At 31.8% G+C, this 6,723-nt stretch overlaps 1 pseudogene; it reads right to left on the bottom strand.

The window, feature by feature from the left end:
* Window positions 1-4,723: 4,723 nt before the first annotated feature.
* LOC149545839 (uncharacterized) overlaps window positions 4,724-6,723 on the bottom strand; it is a 79,867-nt pseudogene continuing 77,867 nt past the window's right edge.

Raw genomic sequence — 6,723 nt, 5'->3', positions numbered from 1 at the left:
CTAGTGAAGGGATTCATGAAGATGTGAAATGACCTATTGATGGTCCTATGCAAAGATGTAGAACTTAGACTATAGAACATATCTCTTTGAAGTCATTCAGCAGGATGATATAAGGTTAGAACACAAGTGACTACAAACTCTTGAGAAGCATATTGTTCAAAACCATCACAAGGCTTCCAGAATGATAGATCAGTTTTTGCCATTCAATATATTGACTACATTTGTTGAACTTTGCATACTCTTTTACAAGGCGTGTTCAGCAATTTTATATATTTAAACATTTTGTGCCTAGCAAGATATGTTCAATACTTGTGTGCATTTTAATATTGATACTATTGAACCCAATTGTTTTCCTTCCTAAGAATATTAGGGTATAGATGATTGCATATCTATATTGTAAATAACCTAATATATGTGAAATTGATATGTGATGCCTATCTTATTAATATAAATTGAATATTAAATATTTTTCTTTAACCTCAAATTATCTATAATATTTTATATTGAGACTATCTTAATAAGTTAAATTTAATTTGTTGTTATCAAATTTAGTATACTAAATTTGTACAATTTTCAATGGCACAAAATGGAAGTTCAAAATACACAATCAATACCTCTAAAATAATAACTAGTAATGCTATGATTTATTTAATCAACATCTTGCAAGGAGGTAGAATGAATGGCTACTAATGATATACTTTATTTCATTAGAAACACTTGCAATGAAAGTGAATACCATTAAATAGTCACAATTTAACTTAGAAGATTGTCTCAAAAAGAATAAACTATCCACCAAAACAATCTACAAACTCAAAAACATAACTGAACTACACCGAATTTTTCAAAATCAATATAACCCTTGCACCACTTGGTTCATGTCCTGGCATGAATGGTGAGCATCTGAATAGTCAATAAGTTTGGTTAATTTAAAAAGGGTTTTTAGGTTTAAAATTATAGTAATGATCCCTACAAAATTTAATGGCTTAATCTGAGTTTTTTTTTAGCACAATGTACACAACCATATTGATAAAACCCCTCTTATGTGAACATTTTGAAGTTAGTCATTTTCTCTTGACGTTTCCACTCTAGGGAAAAAGTAGTCTTAGCCACACAAAGATAAGCACCACCTAAGATGGAACTTTCATAATGTTTACTATTAAATAGACCTTTGGGAAGCTCAATCATATAGAGATATTAGTTAAAAAACATAGATATTAGTTAAAAAACATATGCGTCAGAAATATAAACTAAGGGGAGGACCCCATGTGGTTGCTAAAATTATTTTGGCTAGAAGCTGCTACTCCATTTTTTTAGCAAAAATTTGTGAAGTTTGTGGTTTCGTGTAAGAAAAATTTGTGCTTATTTTTAAGCATCCTCTTTTAAATCAAAATTTTAAATGAATATCTATTGCAAATTAGATTTGGAAAAAAAAATTTAGGCAAGAAGAAAAACATTTATGAAGATATCTATGGTTTTTCGAATTTAAATAGTTGCACTTTTTTCAAAGATTATTTTGAAATTATTAGTGGTTGTTGCTCCACGATAATAAGAAAATACGAGCTTGTAGAATTTTTTAATTATAACATATAATATCTAATTAAAACACGATAAACTGTATATGAGAACATTCTCAAATTTTGTCTCTTTTAAATGGTGTTTATAAGTTATTAAAAATATATCATAAAAATAGTAAGAGTTATTGAAATGTCAGCTTTCAGAAATAATTATATTTCTTTAGTAATTCGATACAAACTAGTATAAAACATGAAGTTAATAAACATTTCCAATTGGAAAGGTGTGATACAATGTATAACTTAGCTAGAAGAAATTTATCTATATCATATCTTTGAAAAAAATTAATTTTTAGATAGAAATACTCAAATTCAGTTGTTCTGATTAGTCAGCCTAAAAGGTGACACAACTTTGTACTTTTACCCATGGATATGCCACTAAAAAATAGTATCAAAATTACAATGGGCCAAAGTCGACAATTACATTCATACATAGAATAGAAAAGTTTCTTATACTACTTGGCATGAAAGGAAATGGTGAACTACAAATGCCAAGTCATGGTAACATCAAGTAGTTAGACCTTTGAAAAATGTAACTTTGGTTCCCTGCAACCACGAAGTGCCTATGAATTCCCCAACATTTTTGTCAAAATATTGGAACAGATATTTGAATAAAGAAAAACTGAAGACAATGGAAAAATAGTGGTAGCTAATTAGTTTAAAAACTTAAAATTTCAGTTTAATAAAAAAATTTATATTACATGATTCCCTAAGAACAATAAAATGGTGGCAATGCTATGTAACTAATGTCTGCCTCTGTCACCTAATGTTGGGATCCACCCCCACTCTCAGTCACCTAGCCTATTCTACATTTCCAACAAGACATAGATATGATTTGTTTTTTTGTTGAGTGTAAGTAAAATTATTTACTTCATCTTCAAATGGAAAAAAAAATTTTTTACGACATAGGGCAACTCCTAGATATATTTATTTCAATTGTAAATTATTTCGTGTAGGAGCACCTAAGTAGAAAGGAATACTAGGAGGTTACAAGAGGACAGAATTTGTATTATGAATTTTATAGTGTTTTCAATGTATTAGGAGTCTATTTGAATCATAAGTAAGGCTATGTGAAGCCATTTAGATGACATTGTTAATATTGTCTTGTTAAGGTCCTAATTTGGTCAAGAAGGTTAGAATATGAAAGAATGACTAATAAATGTAAAATGGATGTAAAATAGCTATTAAAATTTATTTTAGGGTAATTGAATGTCCATGCAAATATTTATTAAGTGTGGAGTTAAAATTTCAAATTTGTCACATTGACATAAAAACATCGTAATGCAAAATTGCATGAAATGCATAAAACATTGTAAAAAGTGCAATTATGTTGTAAAGAGTAGGGTTATTGATTCAAAGGGTGGTTGGGAAGTTATAAAGCACCCCAAATAGTATAAAATCATTGTATGTGTGTTCCAAATAATGAATGGAAAGAGGAAGATCATTTTGAATCAATCAACATCTTCAAAATGTGTTGTTTTGATTGGTGTTAACTATATTTATGTTGAGTCTAGGTTGTGTATGGACCACTATAGCCTAGAAATATCATACAAAGTGTTTATTGTTTAAATTAAGATGAATAAGCTTCATTTTAGTTTTTTTCTGGAATGATTATGTGGACAAATGAATAAGTTATGAGTATTTTGGTGAAAGTGGTTTTTTGTAGATTTGAGAATCCCATCATATTGAAGGGTTTGGTATGGAAGCATTTGGACAAGTTTGAGAACCTATATAGATTAATTGGAAAGATAGGTGAATCCACTTTTATTCCCTTTTGGTTTGAATCAGTTGTATGAAAATTTGGGAAAGCTGTGGACAGTTTAGCAAAAAGAAGTTTTTGTATACCTCCAATGGAGTTGCAGACAATGATTTGTTCTCTCATAATTATTTATACGTTGAAATAATTAATGGATTAGATATTATGAAACTATATTTGTATATGGTTACAACTTGACAAATTCATTTTGTGTAATTTGAAATTGTAATTTATGATAGTAAAACTGGGCCTTGGTGCAGAGACTATAACTTGAAAATGATTTATTCAAATTGGGCTCAATTGAATGGATATGATTTAGATTTATTCTTAATTTCAATCAATATTAACTAATTTTAATTGACCCTGTGTAGACTACAATAGAAACATAATATGACGAAACGAGCTCTCTTCTTTTGGATACACAATACCAAGTAGTGTGGAAGTTTACTATTCATATTCCATTTCTAGATAATTGCATCACTAGTTATCCATTGTGAAGTATTTCCTATTTATCACAAGTTATGGTTTTGTACAATTAATTCTATGTAAATTTTCTTCTTACAAAGATGAGCCATTATAATAGAAAGTTGTATGACTCCCATCTCATAAAGGGTCCATAATATTTGTCAAAAAGCCAAAGGTAGTTGAGGATTGAATTGAAAATCTAAGTTAACCACTCAACTAGTGGCCTCTTACATATTTTATTTTTCTTAGACGAAGGACCAACGTTCCAAAATTTATTTAGGACTTTATACCCAATGCTATTTATACCTAGACAAGATCTTACTAATAAAAATCCTTTCATACTTTCACAAAGCTATAGTTGGATTTTTGTCTCGCTTCATTTCTTTGGATATATATTTTCCCTGCTATTGACCTGCTCTATTTTCTCCATCTCCAGCCCTATATTTTCCTTGCTATTGGTGTACTCTATTTTCTCAAACTCAAGACCTATTATACTTGGTTACAATATATCTCTACTTTTCTTCATCTAACTTCAGGCAAGAACTTCAGCGCATTGTATCTCTTGTGAAGAAAAACTACTAGAAAAAATTATAAGAAACATCCAAATAGATAAGAAAAATAAAATCTGAAAAAAAAGTCTACAAACAAAATCATGAAAGTATAATATAAGTTAATAAAGTAATTCAATTTTCAACAAAGTAAATAATTGTGTGCTTAATAAAGCATTAAAAACATCCATCTCTCACTATAAAACATTATATATATATATATATATATATATATATATATATAGTTCAATCTATCACAAAATTATTTTAAAAGAAACTTCAATTAGTCTACCCTAACTACCCTTCTCACTAATTCAAATTGAGGCTTACCCTGTACATTATTATCCTGAAGCAAGACCAATCAACACATTAGACAGAGTAAACTATTCCAGAAGTGCTAATAATTTCTTAAAAGCCTCCATGACTCTTCTTCTGCTTCCCTCAACTAGCACCTCCTTCTCTATCTTGATTCCTTCGAGTGTGATGACCACTATATCTCCACCATTTTTGAGGTGCAAGTATATTTGTAGCACTTTCCTCTCCCCATTCAGCTCCTTTCCCTTCCTATAGCAAAAATAATTAGTCTCGCGTACATAGCCCAGCGGCTTGGCCTTCCTGACCATAAGATAAGGAAACTCTAAAGAGTTTAGAATGGGCTCCATGACACAGCTAACGCTACCTTGTATAAATATTTCTCCTGGCCTTCCCTGCAAATAGTAATTTTTGCAAGTAATTAACATGAACATTTATATAAATTTAGAAAACTCTAAATTTGTGAAAGTTTTCATTACCTTGATATTTATAGATTGAATACAAGATTTGAGAGCTGATATGGTGTCACATACAAACTCCATTTCTTCCAATCCTTCCAATTTCTCCAAACTTTGTATAACAGACTCCTTCTAGCGGGTCTGTCGAAGACATAGATGCTTCAATGACTTGCAGTGTTGCAGGCCTTCTATTTTCTTAACTTTGGGGCATTCTATCAGTCTAAAGTATTCCAGCGAAGCCAAATTAGCAAAGCTTGACAGCTCTTCGAACTGTGGACAATATTGTATTAGCAGCTTCTCAAGGTGTACGAGACCACTAAGACAGCTGATCTTCTTTAGTACTTCGCAATGGTATATTGACAGCGTTTGCAGGGTCACTAGCAATCTCTCTATCTCGATTAAAAAGGAAACTTGTCTCTTTGAATGATGCTATTGCCCTCGAGCTCCAAATTTTGGAGGTTGGGCCAACAGTTACTGGAAATTGATAGCACGGAGACTGGTTTACAGTCTTCTTTCTTAGCACCAAATTCCATTGTACCTTTAGAACTTATGATTTCAATCTTTTTCAACAAGGGAAAGCAAACAAGAGAAGTCTGCAAGCCTTTCATCACCCTGCTCTCAATTTTGAGCGACGATAAGCTGACAAGTTGACCAATGTTACTTGGTGAGCTTCTCAACTTAAAGCAACCCATTAGATCTAACTTTGTCAAAAATGCCTGATTCTTAATTTGATTAGGCAAATCTTCTAATTCTTCACAACCGCTGAAGCCCAAGTACTTGAGCTTTCTGATGCCTTCAAACACATCTAAGTTTAGTTTAAGCTTGGCACAACCTTGTAAATTTAGATGCTCCAGGTGTATCAGCCTCTTGAATGAATCTGGCAAAGTTCTCAACTGCTTGCACAGTCCCAGATTTATGAGCTTCAATCTGTTTAAATTGTCAAAACCCTCAGGCAGTGAGGATAACATTTGACAACCTGATAAATCCAGATATCCCAAGTGTATCAGCTGCCTGAAAGAGTTCGGCAACATGTTCAACTGGCTGCACCAAATTAGACTTATGTGCTTCAATCTATTTAAATTACCAAAACCAATAGGTAGCAAGGAAAAACCATTAGTAGTTGAGGAGAATGGAATCTCTAGATCTTCCAAGTGTGTCAAGTGCTTGAAAGAATCCGGTAAAGTGCTCAACTACTCACAAAATGTTAGACTTAAATACTTCAATCTTACTAAATTCCCAAAGCTATTAGGCAGTGAGGAGAGCTTTTCACATCTAGAAAATCGAAGATGTTTCATCTTTATCAGCTGCTGGAAAGAATCTGGCAAAGTGCTCAACTGTGGACAAGACAGCATTAAATACTTCAAATCTTTTAAATTGCCAAAACCAGCTGGCAGTGAAGATAACTTTGGACAGTATAAATATAAATACTTCAGCGAATGCAGGGCACAGAACTCTTCTGGCAAACTGCTACCACTAAAACAAAGGGAAAGCATTTTAAGATTTTGAAGATGTCCTATTGAGGTTGGAAGCCATTGCAATTTGAAAGAGAAATGTACGATAAGCTTTCTCAATTGCAGAGGAGGCTGCACACAAACATCATTATACTCAATTCA

This window comes from Cupressus sempervirens, chromosome 7 (assembly GCF_028749045.1).
Source record: "Cupressus sempervirens isolate cs-2001-9-10 chromosome 7, ASM2874904v1, whole genome shotgun sequence".
Classification (NCBI taxonomy): domain Eukaryota; kingdom Viridiplantae; phylum Streptophyta; class Pinopsida; order Cupressales; family Cupressaceae; genus Cupressus; species Cupressus sempervirens.
Note: the sequence above shows the minus strand (reverse complement) of the source record. Positions and strands in the feature narration are given on the sequence as shown.